Below are 26,975 nucleotides of genomic sequence, written 5' to 3'. Positions count from 1 at the left end.
ATCCCGCGATGCAAAAAGGAGTGCAACACGAGGACTTCCCAGGGGGTCACCCATCCTAGTACTACTCTATCCCAAGCACGCTTAACTTCGGAGTTTTGATGGGATCCGGTGATTTAGTGCTGGCATTATCGCACCCGTTTCGCATGCTTCGTCCCTCGCCTATGTTCACGTTGCGATCGGCTCATCAACGTCCGGAGCCTCTTGCCCGTCACTAAACCGTCGGCACTTTCTCGAACGTTCACGAAATCCCTATTGCAAGCTCTCTCCGAGCCCTACCCCGACGACTGCGTATCGGTCACGGCAAGCACGTGCCGAAACCATCGGCACTTTCTAGAACGAACTCGGAATCGATATTGCGACCCCAATCCGGAAAGCTCTCTCCGAGCCCCTCGATACGGACAGCGTAGCGGTCACAGCAAATTTCGAGCCCCAAAACAATCATCTCGGAGCTCTACGGATGATGTTTCGTATCCCGGGATGCAAAAAGGAGTGCAACACGAGGACTTCCCAGGGGATCACCCTTACTAGGACTACTCTAGCCCAAGCACGCTTAACTTCGGAGTTTTGATGGGATCCGGTGATTTAGTGCTGGCATTATCGCACCCGTTTCACGTGCTACGTCCCTCGCCTATGTTCACGTCGCGAACGGCGCATCAACGTCCGGAGCCTCTTGCCCGTCACTAAACCGTCGGCACTTTCTCGATCGTTCACGAAATCCCTATTGCAAGCTCTCTCCGAGCCCTAGCCCGACGATTGCGTATCGGTCACGGCAAGCACGTGCCGAAACCATCGGCACTTTCTAGAACGAACTCGGAATCGCTATTGCGACCCCAATCCGGAAAGCTCTCTCCGAGCCCCTCGATGCTGACAGCGTAGCGGTCACAGCAAATTTCGAGCCCCAAAACAATCGTCTCGGAGCTCTACGGATGATGTTTCGTATCCCGGGATGCAAAAAGGAGTGCAACACGAGTACTTCCCAGGGGGTCACCCATCCTAGTACTACTCTGGCCCAAGCACGTTTACTTCGGAGTTTTGATGGGATCCGGTGATTTAGTGTTGGCATTATCGCACCCGTTTCGCGTGCTTCGTCCCTCGCCTATGTTCACGTCGCGATCGGCGCATCAACGTCCGGAGCCTCTTGCCCGTCACTAAACCGTCGGCACTTTCTCGAACGTTCACGAAATCCCTATTGCATGCTCTCTCCGAGCCCTAGCCCGACGACTGCGTATCGGTCACGGCAAGCACGTGCCGAAACCATCGGCACTTTCTAGAATGAACTCGGAATCACTATGGCGACCCCAATCCGGAAAGCTCTCTCCGAGCCCCTCGATACTGATAGCGTAGCAGTCGCCGCAAATTTCGAGCCCCAAAACAATCGTCTCGGAGCTCTACGGGAGATGTTTCGTATCCCGGGATGCAAAAAGGAGTGCAACACGAGGACTTCCCAGGGGGTCACCCATCCTAGTACTACTCTGGCCCAAGCACGCTTAACTTTGGAGTTTTGATGGGATCTGGTGATTTAGTGTTGGCATTATCGCACACATTTCGCGTGCTTCGTCCCTCGCCTATGTGCACGTCGCAGTCGACGCATCAACGTCCGGAGCCTCTTGCCCGTCACGAAACCGTCGGCGCTTTCTCGAACGGTCTCGAAATCCCTATTGCAAGATCTCTCCGAGCCCTAGCCCGATGACTGCGTATCGGTCACTGCAAGCGCGTGCAGAAATCATCGGCACTTTCTAGAACGAACTCGGAATCGCTATTGCGACCCCAATCCGGAAAGCTCTCTCCGAGCCCCTCGATACTGACAGCGTAGCGGTCACGGCAAATTTCGAGCCCCAAAACAATCGTCTCGGAGCTCTACGGGAGATGTTTCGTATCCCGCGATGCAAAAAGGAGTGCAACACGAGGACTTCCCAGGGGGTCACCCATCCTAGTACTACTCTGGCCCAAGCACGCTTAACTTCGGAGTTTTGATGGGATCCGGTGATTTAGTGCTGGCATTATCGCACCCGATTCGCGTGCTTCGTCCCTCGCCTATGTTCACGTCGCGATCGGCGCATCAAGGTCCGGAGCCTCTTGCCCATCACTAAACCGTCGGCACTTTCTCGAACGTTCACGAAATCCCTATTGCAAGCTGTCTCCGAGCCCTAGCCCGACGATTGCGTATCGGTCACGGCAAGCACGTGCCGAAACCATCGGCACTTTCTAGAACGAACTCGGAATCGCTATTGCGACCCCAATCCGTAAAGCACTCTCCGAGCCCCTCGATACTGACTGCGTAGCGGTCACGGCAAATTTCGAGCCCCAAAACAATCGTCTCGGAGCTGTACGGGAGATGTTTCGTTTCCCGCGATGCAAAAAGGAGTGCAACACGAGGACTTCCCTGGGGGTCACCCATCCTAGTACTACTCTGGCCCAAGCACGCTTAACTTCGGAGTTCTGATAGGATCCGGTGATTTAGTGCTGGCATTATCGCACCCGTTTCGCGTGCTTCGTCCCTCGCCTATGTTCACGTCGCGATCGGCGCATCAACGTCCGGAGCCTCTTGCCCGTCACTAAACCGTCGGCACTTTCTCGATCGTTCACGAAATCCCTATTGCAAGCTCTCTCCGAGCCCTAGCCCGACGATTGCGTATCGGCCACGGCAAGCACGTGCCGAAACCATCGGCACTTTCTAGAACGAACTCGGAATCGCTATTGCGACCCCAATCCGGAAAGCTCTCTCCGAGCCCCTCGATACTGACAGCGTAGCGGTCACGGCAAATTTCCAGCCCCAAAATAATCATCTCGGAGCTCTACGGGAGATGTTTCGTATCCCGGGATGCAAAAAGGAGTGCAACATGAGGAATTCCCAGGGGGTCACCCATCCTAGTACTACTCTGGCCCAAGCACGCTTAACTTCGGAGTTTTGATGGGATCCGGTGATTTAGTGCTGGCATTATCGCACCCGTTTTGTGTGCTTCGTCCCTCGCCTATGTTCACGTCGCGATTAGCGCTTCAACGTCCGGAGCCTCTTGCCCGTCACTAAACCGTCGGCACTTTCTCGAACGTTAACGAAATCCCTATTGCAAGCTCTCTCCGAGCCCTAGCCCGACGATTGCGTATCGGTCACGGCAAGCACGTGCCGAAACCATCGGCACTTTCTAGAACGAACTCGGAATCGCTATTGCGACCCCAATCCGTAAAGCACTCTCCGAGCCCCTCGATACTGACTGCGTAGCGGTCACGGCAAATTTCGAGCCCCAAAACAATCGTCTCGGAGCTCTACGGGAGATGTTTCGTTTCCCGCGATGCAAAAAGGAGTGCAACACGAGGACTTCCCTGGGGGTCACCCATCCTAGTACTACTCTGGCCCAAGCACGCTTAACTTCGGAGTTTTGATGGGATCCGGTGATTTAGTGCTGGCATTATCGCACCCGTTTCGCGTGCTTCGTCCTTCGCCTATGTTCACGTCGCGATCGGCGCATCAACGTCCGGAGCCTCTTGCCCGTCACTAAACCGTCGGCACTTTCTCGAACGTTCACGAAATCCCTATTGCAAGCTCTCTCCGAGCCCTAGCCCGACGACCGCGTATCGGTCACGGCAAGCACGTGGCGAAACCATCGGCACTTTCTAGAACGAACTCGGAATCGCTTTTGCGACCTCAATCCGGAAAGCTCTCTCCGAGCCCCTCGATACTGACAGCGTAGCGGTCACGGCAAATTTTGAGCCCCAAAACAATCGTCTCGGAGCTCTACGGGAGATGTTTCGTATCCCGCGATGCAAAAAGGAGTGCAACACGAGGACTTCCCAGGGGGTCACCCATCCTAGTACTACTCTGGCCCATGCACGCTTAACTTCGGAGTTTTGATGGGATCCGGTGATTTAGTGCTGGCATTATCGCACCCGTTTTGCGTGCTTCTTCCCTCGCCTATGTTCACGTCGCGATTAGCGCTTCAACGTCCGGAGCCTCTTGCCCGTCACTAAACCGTCGGCACTTTCTCGAAGGTTCACGAAATCCCTATTGCAAGCTCTCTCCGAGCCCTAGCCCGACGACTGCGTATCGGTCACGACAAGCACGTGCCGAAACCATCGGCACTTTCTAGAACGAACTCGGAATCGCTATTGCGACTTCTATCCGAAAAGCTCTCTCCGAGCCCCTCGATACTGACTGCGTAGCGGTCACAGCAAATTTCCAGCCCAAAAACAATTGTCTCGGAGCTCTACGGGAGATGTTTCGTATCCCGGAATGCAAAAAGGAGTGCAACACGAGGACTTCCCAGGGGGTCACCCATCCTAGTACTACTCTGGCCCAAGCACGCTTAACTTCGGAGTTTGGATGTGATCCGGTGATTTAGTGCTGGCATTATCGCACCCATTTCGCGTGCTTCGTCCCTCGCCTATGTGCACGTCGCGGTCAGCGCATCAACGTCCGGAGCCTCTTGCCCATCACGAAACCATCGGCGCTTTCTCGAACGGTCTCAAAATCCCTATTGCAAGCTCTCTCCGAGCCGTAGCCCGACGATTGCGTATCGGTCACGGCAAGCGCGTGCAGAAACCATCGGCACTTTCTAGAACGAACTCGGAATCGCTATTGCGACCCCAATCCGGAAAGCTCTCTCCGAGCCCCTCGATACTGACAACGTAGCGGTCACAGAAATTTCGAGCCCCAAAACAATAGTCTCAGAACTCTACGTGAGATGTTTCGTATCCCGGGATGCAAAAAGGAGTGCAACACGAGGATTCCCAGGGGGTCACCCATCCTAGTACTACTCTGGCCCAAGCACGCTTAACTTCGGAGTTTTGATGTGATCCGGTGATTTAGTGCTGGCATTATCGCACCCATTTCGCGTGCTTCGTCCCTCGCCTATGTGCACGTCGCGGTCGGCGCATCAACGTCCGGAGCCTCTTGCCCATCACGAAACCGTCGGCGCTTTCTCGAACGGTCTCGAAATCCCTATTGCAAGCTCTCTCCGAGCCCTAGCCCGACGACTGCGTATCGGTCACGGCAAGCACGTGCCGAAACCATCGGCACTTTCTAGAACGAACTCGGAATCGCTATTGCGACCCCAATCCGGAAAGCTCTCTCCGAGCCCCTCGATACAGACAGCGTAGCGGTCATGGCAAATTTCGAGCCCCAAAACAATCGTCTCGGAGCTCTACGGGAGATGTTTCGTATCCCGCGATGCAAAAAGGAGTGCAACACGAGGACTTCCCTGGGGGTCACCCATCCTAGTACTACTCTGGCCCAAGCACGCTTAACTTCGGAGTTTTGATGGGATCCGGTGATTTAGTGCTGGCATTATCGCACCCGTTTCGCGTGCTTCGTCCCTCGCCTATGTGCACGTCGCAGTCGGCGCATCAACGTCCGGAGCCTCTTGCCCGTCACGAAACTGTCTGCGCTTTCTCGAACGGTCTCGAAATCCCTATTGCAAGCTCTCTCCGAGCCCAAGCCCGACGACTGCGTATCGGTCACGGCAAGCACGTGCCGAAACCATCGGCACTTTCTAGAATGATCTCGGAATCGCTATTGCGACCCCAATCCGGAAAGCTCTCTCCGAGCCCCTCGATACTGACAGCGTAGCGGTCACAGCAAATTTCGAGCCCCAAAACAATCGTCTCGGAGCTCTACGGGAGATGTTTCGTATCCCGGGATGCAAAAAGGAGTGCAACACGAGGACTTCCCAAGGGTCACCCATCCTAGTACTACTCTTGCCCAAGCACGCTTAACTTCGGAGTTTTGATGGGATCCGGTGATTTAGTGCTGGCATTATCGCACCCATTTCACGTGCTTCGTCCCTCGCCTATGTGCACGTCGCGGTCGGCATATCAACGTCCGGAGCCTCTTGCCAGTCACGAAACCGTCGGCGCTTTCTCGAACGGTCTCGAAATCCCTATTGCAAGCTCTCTCCGAGCCCTAGCCCGACGACTGCGTATCGGTCACGGCAAGCCCGTGCCGAAAAAATCGGCACTTTCTAGAACGATCTCGGAATCGCTATTGCGACCCCAATCCGGAAAGCTCTTTCCGAGCCCCTCGATACTGACAGCGTAGCGGTCACAGCAAATTTCCAGCCCCAAAACAATCGTCTCGGAGCTCTACGGGAGATGTTTCGTTTCCCGGGATGCACAGAGGAGTGCAACACGAGGACTTCCCAGAGGGTCACCCATCCTAGTACTACTCTGGCCCAAGCATGCTTAACTTCAGAGTTTTGATGGGATCCAGTGATTTAGTGCTGGCATTATCGCACCCGTTTCGCGTGCTTCCTCCCTCGCCTATGTTCACGTCGCGATCGGCGCATCAACGTCCGGAGCCTCTTGCCCGTCACGAAACCGTCGGCGCTTTCTCGAACGTTCATGAAATCCCTATTGCAAGCTCTCTCCGAGCCCTAGCCCGACGACTGCGTATCGGTCACGGCAAGCGCGTGCAGAAACCATCGGCACTTTCTAGATCGAACTCGGAATCGCTATTGCGACCCCAATCCAGAAAACTCTCTCCGAGCCCCTCGATACTGACAGCGTAGCGGTCACGGCAAATTTCGAGCCCCAAAACAAACGTCTCGGAGCTCTACGGGAGATGTTTCGTATCCCGGGATGCATAAAGGAGTGCATCACGAGGACTTCCCAAGGGGTCACCCATCCTAGTACTACTCTGGCCCAAGCACGCTTAACTTCGGAGTTTTGATGTGATCCGGTGATTTAGTGCTGGCATTATCGCACACATTTCGCGTGCTTCGTCCCTCGCCTATGTGCACGTCGCGATCGGCGCATCAACGTCCGGAGCCTCTTGCCCGTCACGAAACCGTCGGCGCTTTCTCGAATGTTCACGAAATCCCTATTGCAAGCACTCTCCGAGCCCAAGCCCGACGACTGCGTATCGATCACGGCAAGCGCGTGCAGAAACCATCGGCACTTTCTATAACGAACTCGGAATCGCTATTGCGACCCCAATCCGGAAAACTCTCTCCGAGCCCCTCGATACTGACTGCGTAGCGGTCATAGCAAATTTCGAGCCCCAAAACAATCGTCTCGGAGTTCTACGGGAGATGTTTCGTATCTCGGGATGCGAAAAGGTGTGCAACACGAGGACTTCCCAGGGGGTCACCCATCCTAGTACTACTCTGGCCCAAGCACGCTTAACTTCGGAGTTTTGATGGGATCCGGTAATTTAGTGCTGGCATTATCGCACCCGTTTCGCGTGCTTCGTCCGTCGCCTATGTTCACGTCGCGATCGGCGCATCAACGTCCGGATCCTCTTGCCCGTCACGAAACCGTCGGCACTTTCTCGAACGTTCACGAAATCCCTATTGCAAGCTCTCTCCGAGCCCTAGCCCAACGACTGCGTATCGGTCACGGCAAGCACGTGCCGAAACCATCGGCACTTTCTAGAACGATCTCGGAATCGCTATTGCGACCCCAATCCGGAAAGCTCTCTCCGAGCCCCTCGATACTGACAGCGTAGCGGTCACATCAAATTTCCAGCCCCAAAACAATCGTCTCGGAGCTCTACACGAGATGTTTCGTATCCCGGGATGCAAAAAGGAGTGCAACATGAGGACTTCCCAGGGGGTCACCCATCCTAGTACTACTCTGGCCCAAGCACGCTTAACTTCGGAGTTTTGATGGGATCCGGTGATTTAGTGCTGGCATTATCGCACCCGTTTCGCGTGCTTCGTCCCTCGCATATGTGCACGTCGCAATCGGCGCATCAACGTCCGGAGCCTCTTGCCCATCACGAAACCGTCGGCGCTTTCTCGAACGGTCTCGAAATCCCTATTGCAAGCTGTCTCCGAGCCCTAGCCCGACGACTGCGTATCGGTCACGGAAAGAGCGTGCAGAAACCATCGGCACTTTCTACAACGAACTCGGAATCGCTATTGCGACCCCAATCCGGAAAGCTCTCTCCGAGCCCCTCGATACTGACTGCTTAGCGGTCACGGCAAATTTCCAGCCCCAAAACAATCGTCTCGGAGCTCTACGGGAGATGTTTCATATCCCGGGATGCATAAAGGAGTGCAACACGAGGACTTCCTAGGGGGTCACCCGTCCTAGTACTACTCTGGCCAAAGCACGCTTAACTTCGGAGTTTTGATGTGATCCAGTGATTTAGTGCTTGCATTATCGCACCCATTTTGCGTGCTTCGTCCCTCGCCTATGTGCACGTCGCAGTCGGCGCATCAACGTCTGGAGCCTCTTGCCCGTCACGAAACCGTCGGCGCTTTCTCGAACGGTCTCGAAATCCCTATTGCAAGCTCTCTCCGAGCCCTAGCCCGACGATTGCGTATCGGTCACGGCAAGCACGTGCCGAAACCATCGGCACTTTCTAGAACAATCTCGGAATCGCTATTGCGACCCCAATCCGGAAAGCTCTCTCCGAGCCCCTCGATACAGACAGCGTAGCGGTCACGGCAAATTTCGAGCCCCAAAACAATCGTCTCGTAACTTTACGGGAGATGTTTCGTATCCCGGGATGCAAAAAGGCGTGCAACACGAGGACTTCCCAGGGGGTCACCCATCCTAGTACTACTCTGGCCCAAGCACGCTTAACTTCGGAGTTTTGATGGGATCCGGTGATTTAGTGCTGGCATTATCGCACCCGTTTCGCGTGCTTCGTCCCTCGCCTAAGTTCACGTCGCGATCGGCGCATCAACGTCCGGGGCCTCTTGCCCGTCACTAAACCGTCGGCGCTTTCTCGAACGTTCACGAAATCCCTATTGCAAGCTCTCTCCGAGCCCTAGCCCGACGACTGCGTATCGATTACGACAAGCGCGTGCAGAAACCATCGGCACTTTCTATAACGAACTCGGAATCGCTATTGCGACCCCAATCCGGAAAGCTCTCTCCGAGCCCCTCGATACTGACAGCGTAGCGGTCATAGCAAATTTCGAGCCCCAAAACAATCGTCTCGGAGTTCTATGGGAGATGTTTCGTATCTCGGGATACGAAAAGCAGTGCAACACGAGGACTTCCCAGGGGGTCACCCATCCTAGTACTACTCTGGCCCAAGCACGCTTAACTTCGGAGTTTTGATGGGATCCGGTGATTTAGTGCTGGCATTATCGCACCGATTTCGCGTGCTTCGTCCCTCGCCTATGTGCACGTCGCAGTCGGCGCATCAACGTCCGGAGCCTCTTGCCCGTCACGAAACCGTCGGCGCTTTCTCGAACGGTCTCGAAATCCCTATTGCAAGCAGTCTCCGAGCCGTAGCCCGATGACTGCGTATCGGTCACGGAAAGCGCGTGCAGAAACCATCGGCACATTCTAGAACGAACTCGGAATCGCTATTGCGACCCCAATCCGGAAAGCTCTCTCCGAGCCCCTCGATACTGACTGCTTAGCGTTCACGGCAAATTTCCAGCACCAAAACAATCGTCTCGGAGCTCTACTGGAGATGTTTCGTATCCCGGGATGCAAAAAGGAGTGCAACACGAGGACTTCCCAGGGGGTCACCCATCCTAGTACTACTCTGGCCCAAGCACGCTTAACTTGGGAGTTTTGATGGGATCCGGTGATTTAGTGCTGGCATTATCGCACCCGTTTCGCGTGCTTCGTCCCTCGCCTATGTTCACGTCGCGATCGGTGCATCAACGTCCGGAGCCTCTTGCCCGTCACGAAACCGTCGGCACTTTCTCGAACGTTCACGAAATCCCTATTGCAAGCTCTATCCGAGCCCTAGACCGACGACTGCGTATCGGTTACGGCAAGCACGTGCCGAAACCATCGGCACTTTCTAGAACGATCTCGGAATCGCTATTGCGACCCCAATCCGGAAAGCTCTCTCCGAGCCCCTTGATACTGGCTGCGTAGCGGTCACGGCAAATTTCAAGCCCCAAAACAATCGTCTCGGAGCTCTACGGGAGATGTTCGTATCCCGGGATGCAAAAAGGAGTGCAACACGAGGACTTCCCAGGGGGTCACCCATCCTAGTACTACTCTGGCCCAAGCACGCTTAACTTCGGAGTTTTGATGTGATCCGGTGATTTAGTGCTGGCATTATCGCACCGATTTCGCGTGCTTCGTCCCTCGCCTATGTGCACGTCGCAGTCGGCGCATCAACGTCCGGAGCCTCTTGCCCATCACGAAACCGTCGGCGCTTTCTCGAACGGTCTCGAAATCCCTATTGCAAGCTCTCTCCGAGCCCTAGCCCGACGATTGCGTATCGGCCACGGCAAGCACGTGCCGAAACCATCGGCACTTTCTAGAACAATCTCGGAATCGCTATTGCGACCCCAATCCGGAAAGCTCTCTCCGAGCCCCTCGATACTGAGAGCGTAGCGGTCACGGCAAATTTCGAGCCCCAAAACGATCGTCTCGTAACTTTACGGGAGATGTTTCGTATCCCGGGATGCAAAAAGGAGTGCAACACGAGGACTTCCCAGGGGGTCACCCATCCTAGTACTACTCTGGCCCAAGCACGCTTAACTTCGGAGTTTTGATGGGATCCGGTGATTTAGTGCTGGCATTATCGCACCCGTTTCGCGTGCTTCGTCCCTCGCCTATGTGCACGTCGCAGTCGGTGCATCAATGTCCGGAGCCTCTTGCCCGTCACAAAACCGTCGGCGCTTTCTCGAACGGTCTCGAAATCCCTATTGCAAGCTCTCTCCGAGCCCTAGCCCGACGACTGCGTATCGGTCACGGCAAGCACGTGCCGAAACCATCGGCACTTTCTAGAACGATCTCGGAATCGCTATTGCGACCCCAATCCGGAAAGCTCTGTCCGAGCCCCTCGATACTAACAACGTAGCGGTCACGGCAAATTTCGAGCCCCAAAACAATCGTCTCGGAGCTCTACGGGAGATGTTTCGTATCCCGCGATGCAAAAAGGAGTGCAACACGAGGACTTCCCAGGGGGTCACCCATCCTAGTACTACCCTGGCCCAAGGACGCTTAACTTCGGAGTTTTGATGGGATCCGGTGATTTAGTGCTGGCATTATCGCACCCGTTTCGCGTGCTTCGTCCCTCGCCTATGTTCACGTCGCGATCGGCGCATCAACGTCCGGAGCCTCTTGCCCGTCACTAAACCGTCGGCACTTTCTCGAACGTTCACGAAATCCCTATTGCAAGCTCTCTCCGAGCCCTAGCCCGACGATTGCGTATCGGTCACGGCAAGCACATGCCGAAACCATCGGCACTTTCTAGAACGATCTCGGAATCACTATTGCGACCCCAATCCGGAAAGCTCTCTCCGAACCCCTCGATACTGACAGCGTAGCGGTCATAGCAAATTTCGAGCCCCAAAACAATCATCTCGAAGCTCTACGGGAGATGTTTCGTATCCCGCGATGCAAAAAGGAGTGCAACACGAGGACTTCCCAGGGGGTCACCCATCCTAGTACTACGCTGGCCCAAGCACGCTTAACTTCGGAGTTTTGATGGGATCCGGTGATTTAGTGCTGGCATTATCGCACCCGTTTCGCGTGCTTCGTCCCTCGCCTATGTGCACGTCGCAGTCGGTGCATCAATGTCCGGAGCCTCTTGCCCGTCACGAAACCGTCGGTGCTTTCTCGAACGGTCTCGAAATCCTTATTGCAAGCTCTCTCCGAGCCCTAGCCCGACGACTGCGTATCAGTCATGGTAAGCGCATGCAGAAACCATCGGCACTTTCTAGAAAGAACTCGGAATCGTTATTGCGACCCCAATCCGGAAAGCTCTCTCCGAGCCCCTCGATACTGACTGCGTAGCATTCAAAGCAAATTTTCAGCCCCAAAACAATCGTCTCGGAGCTCTACGGGAGATGTTTCGTATCCCGGGATGCAAAAAGGAGTGCAACACAACGACTTCCCAGGGGGTCACCCATCCTAGTACTACTTTGGCCCAAGCACGCTTAACTTCGGAGTTTTGATGGGATCCGGTGATTTAGTGCTTGCATTATCGCACCCGTTTCGCGTGCTTCGTCCCTCGCCTATGTTCACGTCGCGATCGGCGCATCAACGTCCGGAGCCTCTTGCCCGTCACGAAACCGTCGGCACTTTCTCGAACGTTCACGAAATCCCTATTGCAAGTTCTCTTCGAGCCCTAGCCCGACGACCGCGTATCGGTCACGGCAAGCACGTGCCGAAACCATCGGCACTTTCTAGAACGATCTCGGAATCGCTATTGCGACCCCAATCCGGAAAGCTCTCTCTGAGCCCCTCGATACTGACTGAGTAGCGGTCACATCAAATTTCGAGCCCCAAAACAATAGTCTCGGAGCTCTACACGAGATGTTTCGTATCCCGGGATGCAAAAAGGAGTGCAACACGAGGACTTCCCAGGGGGTCACCCATCCTAGTACTACTCTGGCCCAAGCACGCTTAGCTTCGGAATTTTGATGGGATCCGGTGATTTAGTGCTGGCATTATCGCACCCGTTTTGCGTGCTTCGTCCCTCGCCTATGTTCACGTCGCGATCGGTGCATCAACGTCCGGAGCCTCTTGCCCGTCACGAAACCGTCGGCACTTTCTCGAACGTTCACGAAATCCCTATTGCAAGCTCTCTCCGAGCCCTAGCCCGACGACTGCGTATCGGTCACGGCAAGCACGTGCCGAAACCATCGGCACTTTCTAGAACAATCTCGGAATCGCTATTGGGACCCCAATCCGGAAAGCTCTCTCCGAGCCCCTCGATACTAACAACGTAGCGGTCACGGCAAATTTCGAGCCCCAAAACAATCGTCTCGGAGCTCTACGGGAGATGTTTCGTATCCCACGATGCAAAAAGGAGTGCAACACGAGGACTTCCCAGGGGGTCACCCATCCTAGTACTACTCTGGCCCAAGCACGCTTAACTTCGGAGTTTTGATGGGATCCGGTGATTTAGTGCTAGCATTATCGCACCCGTTTCGCATGCTTCGTCCCTCGCCTATGTTCACGTCGCGATCGGCACATCAACATCCGGAGCCTCTTGCCCGTCACTAAACCTTCGGCACTTTCTCGAACGTTCACGAAATCCCTATTGCATGCTCTCTCCGAGCCCTAGCCCGACGATTGCGTATCGGTCACGGCAAGCACGTGCCGAAACCATCGGCACTTTCTAGAACGATCTCGGAATCACTATTGTGACCCCAATCCGGAAAGCTCTCTCCGAACCCCTCGATTCTGACAGTGTAGCGGTCACAGCAAATTTCGAGCCCCAAAACAATCGTCTCGAAGCTCTACGGGAGATGTTTCGTATCCCGCGATGCAAAAAGGAGTGCAACACGAGGACTTCCCAGGGGGTCACCCATCCTAGTACTACTCTGGCCCAAGCACGCTTAACTTCGGAGTTTTGATGGGATCCGGTGATTTAGTGCTGGCATTATCGCACCCGTTTCGCGTGCTTCGTCCCTCGCCTATGGGCACGTCGCAGTCGGTGCATCAATGTCCGGAGCCTCTTGCCCGTCACGAAACCGTCGGCGCTTTCTCGAACGGTCTCGAAATCCCTATTGCAAGCTCTCTCCGAGCCCTAGCCCGACGACTGCGTATCGGTCATGGCAAGCGCATGCAGAAACCATCGGCACTTTTTAGAAAGAACTCGGAATCGCTATTGCGACCTCAATCCGGAAAGCTCTCTCCGAGCCCCTCGATACTGACTGCGTAGCATTCAAAGCAAATTTCCAGCCCCAAAACAATCGTCTCGGAGCTCTACGGGAGATGTTTCGTATCCCGGGATGCAAAAAGGAGTGCAACACAAGGACTTCCCAGGGGGTCACCCATCCTAGTACTACTCTGGCCCAAGCATGCTTAACTTCGGAGTTTTGATGGGATCCGGTGATTTAGTGCTGGCATTATCGCACCCGTTTCGCGTGCTTCGTCCCTCGCCTATGTTCACGTCGCGATCGGCGCATCAACGTCCGGAGCCTCTAGCCCGTCACGAAACCGTCGGCACTTTCTCGAACGTTCAGGAAATCCCTATTGCAAGTTCTCTCCGAGCCCTAGCCCGACGACCGCGTATCGGTCACGGCACGCACGTGCCGAAACCATCGGCACTTTCTAGAACGATCTCGGAATCGCTATTGCGACCCCAATCCGGAAAGCTCTCTCCGAGCCCCTCGATACTGACTGAGTAGCGGTCACATCAAATTTCGAGCCCCAAAACAATAGTCTCGGAGCTCTACATGAGATGTTTCGTATCCCGGGATGCAAAAAGGAGTGCAACACGAGGACTTCCCAGGGCGTCACCCATCCTAGTACTACTCTGTCCCAAGCACGCTTAACTTCGGAGTTTTGATGGGATCCGGTGATTTAGTGCTGGCATTATCGCACCCGTTTCGCGTGCATCGTCCCTCGCCTATGTTCACGACGCGATCGGTGCATTAACGTCCGGAGCCTCTTGCCCGTCACGAAACCGTCGGCACTTTCTCGAACGTTCACGAAATCCCTATTGCAAGCTCTCTCCGAGCCCTAGCTCGACGACTGCGTATCGGTCACGGCAAGCACGTGCCGAAACCATCGGCACTTTCTAGAACGATCTCGGAATCGCTATTGCGACCCCAATCCGGAAAGCTCTCTCCGAGCCCCTCGATACTGACAGCGTAGCGGTCACATCAAATTTCGAGCCCCAAAACAATCGTCTCGGAGCCCTACGGGAGATGTTTCGTATCCCGGGATGCAAAAAGGAGTGCAACACGTGGACTTCCCAGGGGGTCACCCATCCTAGTACTACTCTGGCCCAAGCACGCTTAACTTCGGAGTTTTGATGGGATCCGGTGATTTAGTGCTGGCATTATCGCACCCATTTCGCGTGCTTCGTCCCTCGCCTATGTGCACGTCACAGTCGGCGCATCAACGTCCGGAGCCTCTTGCCCGTCACGAAACTATCGGCGCTTTCTCGAACGGTCTCGAAATCCCTATTGCAAGCTCTCTCCGAGCCCTAGCCCGACGATTGCGTATCGGTCACGGCAAGCACGTGCCGAAACCATCGGCACTTTCTAGAACAATCTCGGAATCGCTATCGCGACCCCAATCCGGAAAGCTCTCTCCGAGCCTCTCGATACTAACAGCGTAGCGGTCACGGCAAATTTGGAGCCCCAAAACAATCGTCTCGGTACTTTACGGGAGATGTTTCGAATCCCGGGATGCAAAAAGGAGTGCAACACGATGACTTCCCAGGGGGTCACCCATCCTAGTACTACTCTGGCCCAAGCACGCTTAACTTCGGAGTTTTGATGGGATCCGGTGATTTAGTGCTGGCATTACCGCACCCGTTTCGCGTGCTTTGTCCCTCGCCTATGTTCACGTCGCGATCGGCGCATCAACGTCCGGAGCCTCTTGCCCGTCACGAAACCGTCGGCGCTTTCTCGAACGTTCACGAAATCCCTATTGCAAGCTCTCTCCGAGCCCTAGACCGACAATTGCGTATCGGTCACGGCAAGCACGTGCCGAAACCATCGGCACTTTCTAGAACGATCTCGGAATCACTATTGCGACCCCAATCCGGAAAGCTCTCTCCGAGCCCCTCGATACTGACAGCGTAGCGGTTACAGCAAATTTCGAGCCCCAAAACAATCGTCTCGGAGCTCTACGGGAGATGTTTCGTATCCCGCGATGCAAAAAGGAGTGCAACACGAGGACTTCCCAGGGGGTCACCCATCCTAGTACTACTCTGGCCCAAGCACGCTTAACTTCGGAGCTTTGATGGGATCCGGTGATTTAGTGCTGGCATTATCGCACCCATTTTGTGTGCTTCGTCACTCGCCTATGTGCACGTCACAGTCGGTGCATCAATGTCCGGAGCCTCTTGCCCGTCACGAAACCGTCGGCGCTTTCTCGAACGGTCTCGAAATCCCTATTGCAAGCTCTCTCCGAGCCCTAGCCCGACGACTGCGTATCGGTCATGGCAAGCGCGTGCAGAAACCATCGGTACTTTCTAGAAAGAACTCGGAATCGCTATTGCGACCCCAATCCGGAAAGCTCTCTCCGAGCCCCTCGATACTGGCTGCGTAGCGGTCAAAGCAAATTTCCATCCCCAAAACAATCGTCTCGGAGCTCTATGGGAGATGTTTCGTATCCCGGGATGCAAAAAGGAGTGCAACACGAGGACTTCCCAGGGGGTCACCCATCCTAGTACTACTCTGGCCCAAGCACGCTTAACTTCGGAGTTTTGATGGGATCCGGTGATTTAGTGCTGGCATTATCGCACCCATTTCGCGTGCTTTGTCCCTTGCCTATGTTCATGTCGCGATCGGCGCATCAACGTCCGGAGCCTCTTGCCCGTCACGAAACCGTCGGCACTTTCTCGAACGTTCACGAAATCCGTATTGCAAGTTCTCTCCGAGCCCTAGCCCGACGACTGCGTATCGGTCACGGCAAGCACGTGCCGAAACCATCGGCACTTTCTAGAACGATCTCGGAATCGCTATTGCGACCCCAATCCGGAATGCTCTCTCCGAGCCCCTCGATACTGACTGCGTAGCGGTCACATCAAATTTCGAGCCCCAAAACAATAGTCTCGGAGCTCTACACGAGATGTTTCGTATCCCGGGATGCAAAAAGGAGTGAAACACGAGGACTTCCCAGGGGGTCACCCATCCTAGTACTACTCTGGCCCAAGCACGCTTAACTTCGGAGTTTTGATGGGATCCGGTGATTTAGTACTGGCATTATCGCACCCGTTTCGCGTGCTTCGTCCCTCGCCTATGTTCACGTCGCGATCGGTGCATCAACGTTCGGAGGCTCTTGCCCGTCACGAAACCGTCGGCACTTTCTCGAACGTTCACGAAATCCCTATTGCAAGCTCTCTCCGAGCCCTAGCCCGACGACTGCGTATCGGTCACGGCAAGCATGTGCCGAAACCATCGGCACTTTCTAGAACGATCTCGGAATCGCTATTGCGACCCCAATCTGGAAAGCTCTCTCTGAGCCCCTCGATACTGACTACGTAGCGGTCACATCAAATTTCGAGCCCCAAAACAATCGTCTCGGAGCTCTACGGGAGATGTTTCGTATCCCGGGATGCAAAAAGGAGTGCAACACGTGGACTTCCCAGGGGGTCACCCATCCTAGTACTACTCTGGCCCAAGCACGCTTAACTTCGGAGTTTTGATGGGATCCGGTGATTTAGTGCTGGCATTATCGCACCCATTTCGCGTGCTTCGTCCCTCGCCTATGTGCACGTCGCAGTCGGCGAATCAACGTCCGGAGCCTCTTGCCCGTCACGAAAACATCGGCGCTTTCTCGAACGGTCTCGAAATTGTTAGGATCGAGAGCACTAAGAGGGGGGGGGTGAATTAGTGCAGCGGAAATTTTACAGCGATTAAAACCGAAAGCTGCGTTCGTTCGATAGAAACTATTATGATGCAAAAGCTGATTCACAGTTTGTATCTAAGTGCAGTTTGCGTCTAAGCGCAGATTGCGTCTAAGCGCAGTTTGCGTCTAAACACAATTTGCGTCTAAGCGCAGTTTTGCGTCTAAGCGCAGTTTACGTCTAAACACAGTTTGCGTCTAAGCGCAGTTTTGCGTCTAAGCGCAGTTTGCATCTAAACGCAGATTTAGGTCTAAGCTCAGATTGCGTTTAAGCGCAGTTTGCGTATGAGCGCAGTTTACGTCTAAGATCAGATTGCGTCTGAGCGCAGTGCAGTTTGCGTCTAAACGTAGTTTTACGTCTAAACACAGTTTTACGTCTAAACGTAGTTTTACGTCTAAACGTAGTTTACGTCTAAAACACAGTTTTACGTCTAAGCAGAATCAAGACGTAAACGTAAACTGCAAAGAAACTTGTTCGCATAAATCAGCTTGTAGTTATAAACAGAATCAAGACGTAAACATAAACTGCAAAGAAACTCGTTCACAGAAATCAGTTTGCAGTTATAAACAGAATCAAGACGTAAACGTAAAGTACACAGAATCTTGTTCGTAAAAGCGCAGAAGACAGTTTGCAGTTGTAAATGAAATCAAGACGTAAACGTAAACTGCACAGAACTCATTCGTAAAAGCGCAGAGAGACAGTTTGCAGTTTGTAGATGGAATCAAGATTTAAACGTAAACTGCACAGAATTCGTTCGTAAAAGCGCAGAGAGCAGTTTGCAGTTTGTAAATGGAATTAAGACGTGAACGTAAACTGCATAGAATTCGTTCGTAAAAGCGCAGAGAGCAGTAGCTATGTAGGAGGTTTGCAGTAATGATAAAGTGCTCAAAATAAACGCAAACCAGAGATTTAGAGTGGTTCGGTCAGTCTTGACCTACTCCACTTTTGGCTTCCTCCACCGATGAGGTTACCGACGTCAACTAGAAGCCTTCCTTCAATAGGCGAAGGCCAACTACCCTCTTACAGATTCACTCCTTTTGATGGGCTTAGGAGACAACCCTTACAAATGTTTTCTCTCCTCACTTTACAACTCAAACTTGAAGAACAGAAGGAGGAGGAAAACTAGCAGTTTTGAGCTCTAAGAACCACTGAAAAGATCAAGATTTCGGCTTAAGTTCTTGCTCTCTCAGTGCTGAATGGGTGGGGTATTTATAGGCCCCAACCAAATTAAAATTTGGAGCTCAAAACGATCAAATCCCGGAATTCCGGGATCAAGCGGTTACACCTCCTGACTGGAGAGGTTGCACCGCCTGGCAGAGCTCGAAGACCGAGCTCAGGCGGTGCCACCTCTCTGCCAGGGAGGTTGCACCGCCCAGTCTTGCTCGAAGACTGAGCTCAGGCGGTGCCACCTCTCTGTCAGGGAGGTTGCACCGCCTAGTCTTGCTCGAAGACTGAGCTCAGGCGGTGCCACCTCCCGGCTGGAGAGGTTGCACCGCCCAGTCTCGCTGGGAGGCTTAGCCCAGGCGGTGCCACCTCCTGGCCTAGGCGGTTGCACCTCCTGGCACTATTCCAGATCACTGGTTGGGCTCCAAACTTGGCCCAAACCAGTCCGAATTCGGGCCCCATTGGCCCAAGATTAAGTTAATGGGATCACCTCCCATTTTCTAACTTAATCAACGTGCTAACTACGATTAGATCTAAGACAATTTCTGCAGCTTTGCTTCGGTGCGTCAATCGCTTCTTCCGGCGAGTTTCCGGCGAACTTCCGTCGATCATCCGATGAACCCTCGGTGATGCTCCTGCGGACTTCCGGCAAACTCCTGGACTTTGCGACGATCCACTTGGCAAGTTCCGACGAGCTTCGCTTGGCAAGCTTCTGGACTTCTCGGATCTGTTCTCGCAGAACCTCCGACGACCGTCCGAACTTCCGTCGAACTCTCGAACTCCCAATGTGATCATGAACTTGACTCCGGCGCAACTCCTACTGCTTGTCTTTCTTTCATCGTAGTTAATCCTGCACACACAAAAACAAAAACTTCGATCGAGACAATTAATCCTAAGCAATTAATCAAGTTGTCCGGCATGTCATTGGTCCCTCGACGCTTCGTCCGATTCTTCGGCGCATCGTCCTTTCCTGCAGCCTATTGCCCAATCGGCCAGTTGACTCCGCAACTCCGATATCCTTGGCACAATACCCGCTCTTCTTGGCCCGATGCCCGAGTCCACAGCCCGAAGCCTTCTATCGATACGTCGACCGATCCATCGGCCCGACGTCCAATCTTCTGACATGTTCCTCCGGCACAACATGATGTTCTTGCTTTAATTGTCTCATCCTGATCGAGGCACCCTGCGTCACTCAAAACGCATATTAAATCATAAACATATATCAAGTAGTTTCATTATCAAAATACGAGATTCAACAATCTCCCCCTTTTTGATGATGACAACTACTTGATGACGGAGTTAAACTTAACTCCCGGAGTTTAAACAAACTCCCCCTATCAATATACCTTATTGATAGAAACTCTTAGATTCAAAAATCTAAGCAACATGTCATCATAATCGGAGTTAACCTTAACTCCCAGAGTTTAAACAAACTCCCCCTATCAATATGCCATATTGATAGAACCTTGAATTCAAACTGAATTCAAGTCATTGCAATATTCATCATGAATACTTGCAACACGTCAACATGAACTTATGCATAAACTTATGCATAACATGTCATGTCATCAACATACTTCTCCCCCTTTGTCATCAACAAAAAGGAGAAGTACCACAATCAAGTGTTTGTGATATTGGTTCAACTCATTGCATGAAAAACATATTATCAAGTTTTATCATCATGCAGTTTTGAAGCCAGAAAATTTAGCAAATGTTACATCATGCTTAGAACATTCAAGCTATCAAGTTTTAGATATGCAAGTTTTACAGCATACAAGATAGCACTATTAGAACATGCAAGCTAGCAATTTAGAGATGTTCAATAAAGCAACTCTTGCTTCTTGAGATATGCAAATTTGTCAAGTTTTGCTAGATGTGCAAGTTAGCATTTTTGCCTCTTGAGATAGGCAAGATAGCACATATGCTTCTTTTGAGATAGCAACTTTTCGCTTCTCTTTAGACTACAAGCTAGCAATTTTTACGATATACAAGTTTCGCAATATACAAGCTAGCAAAAACTTCGAAAGCAAATGCAAGATAACTTTCTTGTGTAGGCTTATGATTATTGCTTCCTATTGTAATGTGCAGGTTGCAAGTCTTGCTTCTTGAGATATTCAAGATGGTGATGTTCAAGAAGATAACTTTTGCTTCTTGAAATAAGCAAGTTAGCAATCTTTGCTACTTAAGATAGGCAAGCTAGCAATCAAGTTTTTGCATCTTCTTGACTTGTGCAAGCTAGCTATCTCCCCCTTTGTCATTGTCAAAAAGAAAGGAAGAATACAGTTTTGTAGTTCTTTTTCCTTTTACAATGATTTCAAAATCATGACAAAGGATGAATAATCAAGTTATGAATGTCAAGACAATTTTTCATCATGAATATTTTATCATTGCATTATCATAAGTTGAAGTATTACATGCATAATATCATATCATCATTCATAATTACATTAATGTTTCAATATAGCAATTTCTTCTCAAAATGTGTAACTTAGCACTCATCATGATTTACATCATATGCAATACATCACATCATAATTAGAAAGCACAAGTATTGCATGCATAATTGCAAATCATAAATGTTTCATATCATGATGGTATCAATTTTGTCAAATTATATCCTACCATGCATGATCAATAACTCCTCATTTGTATTTCATGCATTATTTCATTTCATCTCATAAGGAATATCAAGAAAAGTTATTGGATGAGGAGATAAATATTTTATGAATACACGGAATTGTATACAAATCATATCATAAGTGTTTCGGGTATTCATATTATCACATGAAGCATATTATCATTTTTGAGATTCATAACATGAATAACGTTATTACTATTTCATCAAAATCAATTTCGAGATTCACACAATATCATGAAATCATTAATCTCGATAAGATGGGAAAAGTATTTTCTTTTTAAGTGATTCTTTTAACACATCATAAAAAAAAAAAAACTCATTCATAACTCAAGTGATTTACAAGATATCATAAATGAATTTATCACTTGTATTTCATCAAAATCGAGAACTCTAGAGATAGAAAATGATTGAAGCATTAATGCATGATTCATATTTAAAGTGTATCTTATGTCGTAAATACGAATCAAGCTTTTGTCAAATCTGAAATCATCCTCAAAATTACGTTCAATAAATTCATGTATGACAAGCATAGATTTATTGAAAAATCAATAAGATAGAGGATTACATTTCAAGTGTTCATCAATTGTAGCATTTCATCATATGGTAAGATATCAATCCGTAAAATTACGATACAAGTTCTTGATATCTTAACGCATGATGCAAACATGGCATAATGCAAATTTGGCAATCATAGCATCAATTCATATATCTCTTGATGATGCAAGCATGGGATAATCATAGCATAGTGTTTATAGCATCAATTCATATATTTCTCCCCTTTTTTAAGTGTTTCATCTTAAGTGATCGATTTCATGTTAGCATGCCTTTTCATTTATGTCTAATGAAAACATGCATCAACGTTTAGGATCGTAAAATGAATTTCATCATAAAACCATCAATCACAAAAATCATCATGTATATCTCATGCATGAAATTGTCAATCGAAATATTTAATTTCATCATTATGCATTTCTTCAAATCAAACATGATCTTTAATCAAAATCGAGAAATAACAATGGAAATCAACGTAATGCACATTATTACTTCTTAACCATGATTTCATATTTTCAATCAAGATCATTTTATTTGTTTATAATAAAATATGCAATATTATCATTTTCGAAATTACTTAGTATGATCATAATAATATTTTTTTTTAACATGTAATTTTTAAGAAAATTAATTCTAAACTAAAAGAGAAAAATACATCATGAAAGCATCAAGTAATTTCAAAATAAATTAGGGGGATTTCGATTACCTCATCATTGTGGGCTGTTAAGGCGTAGTTTGCCGCCTTGCTTTTGTTGACTTTCTCTTCTTCGGAGGAGCTCGATTCATCCCAATTTTTGTTCTTCTTCTTGCGTTTAAAGCAAGTAGTTTGATTCGTTTTGCTTTTTAATTTTCGTTTCATTTGTAGTTTAAGTTCACCATCACTTGAGCTTATGCTCGAGTGGTCTTCAAATGTTCTATGTCCCAAATCCTTCCTGTTCTTTGGAAGGTGGTTCTCAAGTTCTTCACGTGCATTGCACGTCATTTCATATGTGATCAATGAACCAATTAGTTCTTCAAGTGGAAATTGGTTCAAGTTTTTCGATTCTTGAATAGCAGTTACTTTTGAATCCCAAGTTTTAGAAAGTGAGCGCAAAACTTTGTTAACGAGTTCAAAATCCGAAAAGCTTTTACCAAGTGATTTTAAACCATTGACGACATCCGTAAAACGGGTGTACATGTCAACAACGGTTTCGCTTGGTTTCATATGAAAAAGCTCGAAATCATGCAGTAAAATATTAACTTTCGAGTCTTTGACTCTACTAGTTCCCTCGTGCGTGATTTCAAGTGTTCGCCAAATGTCAAAAGCTGTTTCACACGTAGAAATCCGATTGAACTCATTTTTGTCCAAAGCACAAAATAAGGCATTCATAGCCTTTGCGTTTAAAGAGAAATACTTCTTCTCCAAATCCGACCATTCGTTCGTCGGTTTAGAGGGAAGTTGAAAACCGTTTTCAACGATATTCCATAAATCCATAATTAGAGAAATCAAGAAAACTCTCATTCGAGTTTTCCAATAAGTGTAGTCCAATCCGTTAAAGAACGGTGGACGAAAGACCGAAAAGCCCTCTTGAAGAGCCATTTCTCTCGGGTGTAAATCTGAAATGAGAAATACCCCGCTCTGATACCAATTGTTAGGATCGAGAGCACTAAGAGGGGGGGGGTGAATTAGTGCAGCGGAAATTTTACAGCGATTAAAACCGAAAGCTGCGTTCGTTCGATAGAAACTATTATGATGCAAAAGCTGATTCACAGTTTGTATCTAAGTGCAGTTTGCGTCTAAGCGCAGATTGCATCTAAGCGCAGTTTGCATCTAAACACAGTTTGCGTCTAAACGCAGTTTTGCGTCTAAGCGCAGTTTACGTCTAAACACAGTTTGCGTCTAAGCGCAGTTTTGCGTCTAAGCGCAGTTTGCGTCTAAACGCATATTTACGTCTAAGCTCAGATTGCGTTTAAGCGCAGTTTGCGTCTGAGCGCAGTTTACGTCTAAGATCATATTGCGTCTGAGCGCAGTGCAGTTTGCGTCTAAACGCAGTTTTACGTCTAAACACAGTTTTACGTCTAAACGTAGTTTTACGTCTAAACGTAGTTTACGTCTAAAACACAGTTTTACGTCTAAGCAGAATCAACACGTAAACGTAAACTGCAAAGAAACTTGTTCGCAGAAATCAGCTTGCAGTTATAAACAGAATCAAGACGTAAACATAAACTGCAAAGAAACTCGTTCACAGAAATCAGTTTGCAGTTATAAACAGAATCAAGACGTAAACGTAAAGTACACAGAATCTTGTTCGTAAAAGCGCAGAAGACAGTTTGCAGTTGTAAATGAAATCAAGACGTAAACGTAAACTGCACAGAACTCATTCGTAAAAGCGTAGAGAGACAGTTTGCAGTTTGTAGATGGAATCAAGATTTAAACGTAAACTGCACAGAATTCGTTCGTAAAAGCGCAGAGAGCAGTTTGCAGTTTGTAAATGGAATTAAGACGTGAACGTAAACTGCATAGAATTCGTTCGTAAAAGCGCAGAGAGCAGTAGCTATGTAGGAGGTTTGCAGTAATGATAAAGTGCTCAAAATAAACGCAAACTAGAGATTTAGAGTGGTTCGGTCAGTCTTGACCTACTCCACTTTTGGCTTCCTCCACCGATGAGGTTACCGACGTCAACTAGAAGCCTTCCTTCAATAGGCGAAGGCCAACTACCCTCTTACAGATTCACTCCTTTTGATGGGCTTAGGAGACAACCCTTACAAATGTTTTCTCTCCTCACTTTACAACTCAAACTTGAAGAACAGAAGGAGGAGGAAAACTAGCAGTTTTGAGCTCTAAGAACCACTGAAAAGATCAAGATTTCGGCTTAAGTTCTTGCTCTCTCAGTGCTGAATGGGAGGGGTATTTATAGGCCCCAACCCAATTCAAATTTGGAGCTCAAAACGATCAAATCCCGGAATTCCGGGATCAGGCGGTTGCACCTCCTGACTGGAGAGGTTGCACCGCCTGGCAGAGCTCGTAGACCGAGCTCAAGCGGTGCCACCTCTCTGCCAGGGAGGTTGCACCGCCCAGTCTTGCTCGAAGACTGACTGCGTAGCGGTCAAAGCAAATTTCCAGCCCCAAAACAATCGTCTCGGAGCTCTACGGGAGATGTTTCGTATCCCGGGATGCAAAAAGGAGTGCAACACAAGGACTTCCCAGGGGGTCACCCATCCTAGTACTACTCTGGCCCAAGCACGCTTAACTTCGGAGTTTTGATGGGATCCGGGGATTTAGTTCCGGCATTATCGCACCCATTTCGCGTGCTTCGTCCCTCGCCTATGTGCACGTCGCAGTCGGCGCATCAACGTCCGGAGCCTCTTGTCCATCACGAATCCGTCGGCGCTTCTCGAACGGTCTCGAAATCCCTATTGTAAGCTCTCTCCGAGCCCTAGCCCGACGATTGCGTATCGGTCACGGCAAGCGCGTGCAGAAACCATCGGCACTTTCTAGAACGAACTCGGAATCGCTATTGCGACCCCAATCCGGAAAGCTCTCTCCGAGCCCCTCGATACTGACTGCGTAGCTCTCACAGCAAATTTCCAGCCCCAAAACAATCGTCTCGGAGCTCTACGGGAGATGTTTCGTATCTCGGGATGCAAAAAGGAGTGCAACACGAGGACTTCCCAGGGGGTCACCCATCCTAGTACTACTCTGGCCCAAGCACGCTTAACTTCGGAGTTTTGATGGGATCCGGTGATTTAGTGCAGGCATTATCGCACCCGTTTCGCGTGCTTCGTCCCTCGCGTATGTGCACGTCGCGGTCGGAGTATCAACGTCCGGAGCCTCTTGCCCATCACGAAACCGTCGGCGCTTTCTCGAACGGTCTCGAAATCCCTATTGCAAGTTCTCTCCGAGCCCTAGCCCGACGACTGCGTATCGGTCACGGCAAGCGCGTGTAGAAACCATCGGCACTTTCTAGAACGAATTCGGAATCGCTATTGCGACCCCAATCCGGAAAGCTCTCTCCGAGCCCCTCGATACTGACTGCGTAGCGGTCACGGCAAATTCCCAGCCCCAAAACAATCGTCTCGGAGCTCTACGGGAGATGTTTCGTATCTCGGGATGCAAAAAGGAGTGCAACACGAGGACTTCCCAGGGGGACACCCATCCTAGTACTAATCTGGCAAAAGCACGCTTAACTTCGGAGTTTTGATGGGATCCGGGGATTTAGTGCTGGCATTATCGCACCCGTTTCGGGTGCTTCGTCCCTCGCCTATGTTCACGTCGCAGTCGGCGCATCAACGTCCGGAGCCTCTTGCCCGTCACGAAACCGTCGGCGCTTTCTCGAACGGTCTCGAAATCCCTATTGCAAGTTCTCTCCGAGCCCTAGCCCGACGACTGCGTATCGGTCACGGCAAGCGCGTGCACAAACCATCGGCACTTTCTAGAACGAACTCGGAATCGCTATTGCGACCCCAATCCGGAAAGCTCTCTCCGAGCCCCTCGATACTGACTGCGTAGCGGTCACGGCAAATTCCCAGCCCCAAAACAATCGTCTCGGAGCTCTACGGGAGATGTTTCGTATCTCGGGATGCAAAAAGGAGTGCAACACGAGGACTTCCCAGGGGGACACCCATCCTAGTACTAATCTGGCAAAAGCACGCTTAACTTCGGAGTTTTGATGGGATCCGGGGATTTAGTGCTGGCATTATCGCACCCGTTTCGGGTGCTTCGTCCCTCGCCTATGTTCACGTTGCAGTCGGCGCATCAACGTCCGGAGCCTCTTGCCCGTCACGAAACCGTCGGCGCTTTCTCGAACGGTCTCGAAATCCCTATTGCAAGTTCTCTCCGAGCCCTAGCCCGACGACTGCGTATCGGTCACGGCAAGCGCGTGCACAAACCATCGGCACTTTCTAGAACGAACTCGGAATCGCTATTGCGACCCCAATCCGGAAAGCTCTCTCCGAGCCCCTCGATACTGACTGCGTAGCGGTCACGGCAAATTCCCAGCCCCAAAACAATCGTCTCGGAGCTCTACGGGAGATGTTTCGTATCTCGGGATGCAAAAAGGAGTGCAACACGAGGACTTCCCAGGGGGACACCCATCCTAGTACTAATCTGGCAAAAGCACGCTTAACTTCGGAGTTTTGATGGGATCCGGGGATTTAGTGCTGGCATTATCGCACCCATTTCGCGTGCTTCGTCCCTCGCCTATGTTCACGTCGCAGTCGGCGCATCAACGTCCGGAGCCTCTTGCCCGTCACGAAACCGTCGGCGCTTTCTCGAACGGTCTCGAAATCCCTATTGCAAGTTCTCTCCGAGCCCTAGCCCGACGACTGCGTATCGGTCACGGCAAGCGCGTGCACAAACCATCGGCACTTTCTAGAACGAACTCGGAATCGCTATTGCGACCCCAATCCGGAAAGCTCTCTCCGAGCCCCTCGATACTGACTGCGTAGCGGTCACGGCAAATT

The 26,975-nt window shown here is 50.6% G+C and overlaps 36 non-coding genes and 6 pseudogenes across 36 annotated transcripts; all 42 read right to left on the bottom strand.

Moving 5' to 3' along the window:
- Window positions 1–17: 17 nt before the first annotated feature.
- Window positions 18–136, bottom strand: LOC135599848 (5S ribosomal RNA). The gene has a single exon (XR_010482190.1). It is a non-coding gene; the product is annotated as a 5S ribosomal RNA (ribosomal RNA).
- Window positions 137–486: 350 nt separating this feature from the next.
- Window positions 487–605, bottom strand: LOC135601685 (5S ribosomal RNA; annotated as a pseudogene).
- Window positions 606–955: 350 nt separating this feature from the next.
- Window positions 956–1,073, bottom strand: LOC135602283 (5S ribosomal RNA; annotated as a pseudogene).
- Window positions 1,074–1,423: 350 nt separating this feature from the next.
- Window positions 1,424–1,542, bottom strand: LOC135601530 (5S ribosomal RNA). The gene has a single exon (XR_010483821.1). It is a non-coding gene; the product is annotated as a 5S ribosomal RNA (ribosomal RNA).
- A 350-nt stretch (window positions 1,543–1,892) lies between these two features.
- On the bottom strand, window positions 1,893–2,011 carry LOC135600462 (5S ribosomal RNA). Its single transcript, XR_010482783.1, has one exon. It is a non-coding gene; the product is annotated as a 5S ribosomal RNA (ribosomal RNA).
- A 350-nt stretch (window positions 2,012–2,361) lies between these two features.
- On the bottom strand, window positions 2,362–2,480 carry LOC135601655 (5S ribosomal RNA). Its single transcript, XR_010483906.1, has one exon. It is a non-coding gene; the product is annotated as a 5S ribosomal RNA (ribosomal RNA).
- Window positions 2,481–2,830: 350 nt separating this feature from the next.
- Window positions 2,831–2,949, bottom strand: LOC135599824 (5S ribosomal RNA). Its single transcript, XR_010482167.1, has one exon. It is a non-coding gene; the product is annotated as a 5S ribosomal RNA (ribosomal RNA).
- Window positions 2,950–3,299: 350 nt separating this feature from the next.
- LOC135602405 (5S ribosomal RNA) lies at window positions 3,300–3,418 on the bottom strand. Its single transcript, XR_010483981.1, has one exon. It is a non-coding gene; the product is annotated as a 5S ribosomal RNA (ribosomal RNA).
- Window positions 3,419–3,768: 350 nt separating this feature from the next.
- Window positions 3,769–3,887, bottom strand: LOC135601952 (5S ribosomal RNA). Its single transcript, XR_010483936.1, has one exon. It is a non-coding gene; the product is annotated as a 5S ribosomal RNA (ribosomal RNA).
- Window positions 3,888–4,237: 350 nt separating this feature from the next.
- LOC135602723 (5S ribosomal RNA) lies at window positions 4,238–4,356 on the bottom strand. Its single transcript, XR_010484012.1, has one exon. It is a non-coding gene; the product is annotated as a 5S ribosomal RNA (ribosomal RNA).
- A 349-nt stretch (window positions 4,357–4,705) lies between these two features.
- Window positions 4,706–4,823, bottom strand: LOC135599673 (5S ribosomal RNA). Its single transcript, XR_010482019.1, has one exon. It is a non-coding gene; the product is annotated as a 5S ribosomal RNA (ribosomal RNA).
- Window positions 4,824–5,173: 350 nt separating this feature from the next.
- LOC135602394 (5S ribosomal RNA) lies at window positions 5,174–5,292 on the bottom strand. Its single transcript, XR_010483980.1, has one exon. It is a non-coding gene; the product is annotated as a 5S ribosomal RNA (ribosomal RNA).
- A 350-nt stretch (window positions 5,293–5,642) lies between these two features.
- LOC135599674 (5S ribosomal RNA) lies at window positions 5,643–5,760 on the bottom strand. Its single transcript, XR_010482020.1, has one exon. It is a non-coding gene; the product is annotated as a 5S ribosomal RNA (ribosomal RNA).
- Window positions 5,761–6,110: 350 nt separating this feature from the next.
- On the bottom strand, window positions 6,111–6,229 carry LOC135600890 (5S ribosomal RNA). Its single transcript, XR_010483201.1, has one exon. It is a non-coding gene; the product is annotated as a 5S ribosomal RNA (ribosomal RNA).
- A 350-nt stretch (window positions 6,230–6,579) lies between these two features.
- Window positions 6,580–6,698, bottom strand: LOC135600565 (5S ribosomal RNA). The gene has a single exon (XR_010482884.1). It is a non-coding gene; the product is annotated as a 5S ribosomal RNA (ribosomal RNA).
- Window positions 6,699–7,048: 350 nt separating this feature from the next.
- LOC135599660 (5S ribosomal RNA) lies at window positions 7,049–7,167 on the bottom strand. The gene has a single exon (XR_010482007.1). It is a non-coding gene; the product is annotated as a 5S ribosomal RNA (ribosomal RNA).
- Window positions 7,168–7,517: 350 nt separating this feature from the next.
- LOC135599792 (5S ribosomal RNA) lies at window positions 7,518–7,636 on the bottom strand. The gene has a single exon (XR_010482135.1). It is a non-coding gene; the product is annotated as a 5S ribosomal RNA (ribosomal RNA).
- A 350-nt stretch (window positions 7,637–7,986) lies between these two features.
- Window positions 7,987–8,105, bottom strand: LOC135601749 (5S ribosomal RNA; annotated as a pseudogene).
- Window positions 8,106–8,455: 350 nt separating this feature from the next.
- On the bottom strand, window positions 8,456–8,574 carry LOC135602337 (5S ribosomal RNA). The gene has a single exon (XR_010483974.1). It is a non-coding gene; the product is annotated as a 5S ribosomal RNA (ribosomal RNA).
- Window positions 8,575–8,924: 350 nt separating this feature from the next.
- LOC135600690 (5S ribosomal RNA) lies at window positions 8,925–9,043 on the bottom strand. Its single transcript, XR_010483006.1, has one exon. It is a non-coding gene; the product is annotated as a 5S ribosomal RNA (ribosomal RNA).
- Window positions 9,044–9,393: 350 nt separating this feature from the next.
- LOC135599810 (5S ribosomal RNA) lies at window positions 9,394–9,512 on the bottom strand. The gene has a single exon (XR_010482153.1). It is a non-coding gene; the product is annotated as a 5S ribosomal RNA (ribosomal RNA).
- Window positions 9,513–9,861: 349 nt separating this feature from the next.
- On the bottom strand, window positions 9,862–9,980 carry LOC135600231 (5S ribosomal RNA). Its single transcript, XR_010482557.1, has one exon. It is a non-coding gene; the product is annotated as a 5S ribosomal RNA (ribosomal RNA).
- A 350-nt stretch (window positions 9,981–10,330) lies between these two features.
- Window positions 10,331–10,449, bottom strand: LOC135600451 (5S ribosomal RNA). The gene has a single exon (XR_010482772.1). It is a non-coding gene; the product is annotated as a 5S ribosomal RNA (ribosomal RNA).
- Window positions 10,450–10,799: 350 nt separating this feature from the next.
- LOC135599612 (5S ribosomal RNA) lies at window positions 10,800–10,918 on the bottom strand. Its single transcript, XR_010481960.1, has one exon. It is a non-coding gene; the product is annotated as a 5S ribosomal RNA (ribosomal RNA).
- Window positions 10,919–11,268: 350 nt separating this feature from the next.
- LOC135603864 (5S ribosomal RNA) lies at window positions 11,269–11,387 on the bottom strand. Its single transcript, XR_010484167.1, has one exon. It is a non-coding gene; the product is annotated as a 5S ribosomal RNA (ribosomal RNA).
- A 350-nt stretch (window positions 11,388–11,737) lies between these two features.
- Window positions 11,738–11,856, bottom strand: LOC135601147 (5S ribosomal RNA). Its single transcript, XR_010483450.1, has one exon. It is a non-coding gene; the product is annotated as a 5S ribosomal RNA (ribosomal RNA).
- A 350-nt stretch (window positions 11,857–12,206) lies between these two features.
- Window positions 12,207–12,325, bottom strand: LOC135599734 (5S ribosomal RNA). The gene has a single exon (XR_010482078.1). It is a non-coding gene; the product is annotated as a 5S ribosomal RNA (ribosomal RNA).
- A 350-nt stretch (window positions 12,326–12,675) lies between these two features.
- Window positions 12,676–12,794, bottom strand: LOC135602892 (5S ribosomal RNA). Its single transcript, XR_010484051.1, has one exon. It is a non-coding gene; the product is annotated as a 5S ribosomal RNA (ribosomal RNA).
- Window positions 12,795–13,144: 350 nt separating this feature from the next.
- LOC135600440 (5S ribosomal RNA) lies at window positions 13,145–13,263 on the bottom strand. Its single transcript, XR_010482761.1, has one exon. It is a non-coding gene; the product is annotated as a 5S ribosomal RNA (ribosomal RNA).
- A 350-nt stretch (window positions 13,264–13,613) lies between these two features.
- On the bottom strand, window positions 13,614–13,732 carry LOC135604045 (5S ribosomal RNA). The gene has a single exon (XR_010484187.1). It is a non-coding gene; the product is annotated as a 5S ribosomal RNA (ribosomal RNA).
- A 350-nt stretch (window positions 13,733–14,082) lies between these two features.
- On the bottom strand, window positions 14,083–14,201 carry LOC135601372 (5S ribosomal RNA). The gene has a single exon (XR_010483668.1). It is a non-coding gene; the product is annotated as a 5S ribosomal RNA (ribosomal RNA).
- A 350-nt stretch (window positions 14,202–14,551) lies between these two features.
- On the bottom strand, window positions 14,552–14,670 carry LOC135600108 (5S ribosomal RNA). The gene has a single exon (XR_010482439.1). It is a non-coding gene; the product is annotated as a 5S ribosomal RNA (ribosomal RNA).
- Window positions 14,671–15,020: 350 nt separating this feature from the next.
- Window positions 15,021–15,139, bottom strand: LOC135600255 (5S ribosomal RNA). Its single transcript, XR_010482581.1, has one exon. It is a non-coding gene; the product is annotated as a 5S ribosomal RNA (ribosomal RNA).
- Window positions 15,140–15,489: 350 nt separating this feature from the next.
- On the bottom strand, window positions 15,490–15,608 carry LOC135603405 (5S ribosomal RNA). The gene has a single exon (XR_010484112.1). It is a non-coding gene; the product is annotated as a 5S ribosomal RNA (ribosomal RNA).
- A 350-nt stretch (window positions 15,609–15,958) lies between these two features.
- Window positions 15,959–16,077, bottom strand: LOC135600429 (5S ribosomal RNA). Its single transcript, XR_010482750.1, has one exon. It is a non-coding gene; the product is annotated as a 5S ribosomal RNA (ribosomal RNA).
- Window positions 16,078–16,427: 350 nt separating this feature from the next.
- Window positions 16,428–16,546, bottom strand: LOC135600318 (5S ribosomal RNA). The gene has a single exon (XR_010482643.1). It is a non-coding gene; the product is annotated as a 5S ribosomal RNA (ribosomal RNA).
- Window positions 16,547–16,896: 350 nt separating this feature from the next.
- LOC135600097 (5S ribosomal RNA) lies at window positions 16,897–17,015 on the bottom strand. The gene has a single exon (XR_010482428.1). It is a non-coding gene; the product is annotated as a 5S ribosomal RNA (ribosomal RNA).
- Window positions 17,016–24,695: 7,680 nt separating this feature from the next.
- Window positions 24,696–24,814, bottom strand: LOC135600075 (5S ribosomal RNA). Its single transcript, XR_010482408.1, has one exon. It is a non-coding gene; the product is annotated as a 5S ribosomal RNA (ribosomal RNA).
- Window positions 24,815–25,163: 349 nt separating this feature from the next.
- On the bottom strand, window positions 25,164–25,282 carry LOC135601184 (5S ribosomal RNA). The gene has a single exon (XR_010483486.1). It is a non-coding gene; the product is annotated as a 5S ribosomal RNA (ribosomal RNA).
- Window positions 25,283–25,632: 350 nt separating this feature from the next.
- LOC135602875 (5S ribosomal RNA) lies at window positions 25,633–25,751 on the bottom strand (annotated as a pseudogene).
- Window positions 25,752–26,101: 350 nt separating this feature from the next.
- LOC135602874 (5S ribosomal RNA) lies at window positions 26,102–26,220 on the bottom strand (annotated as a pseudogene).
- Window positions 26,221–26,570: 350 nt separating this feature from the next.
- Window positions 26,571–26,689, bottom strand: LOC135602873 (5S ribosomal RNA; annotated as a pseudogene).
- Window positions 26,690–26,975: the final 286 nt, after the last annotated feature.

The sequence above is a fragment of the Musa acuminata genome, chromosome BXJ2-1, assembly GCF_036884655.1.
Source record: "Musa acuminata AAA Group cultivar baxijiao chromosome BXJ2-1, Cavendish_Baxijiao_AAA, whole genome shotgun sequence".
Taxonomy (NCBI): Eukaryota; Viridiplantae; Streptophyta; class Magnoliopsida; order Zingiberales; family Musaceae; genus Musa; species Musa acuminata.
The sequence above is the reverse complement of the archived record's forward strand: the minus strand, read 5'-3'. Positions and strand labels throughout refer to the sequence as shown.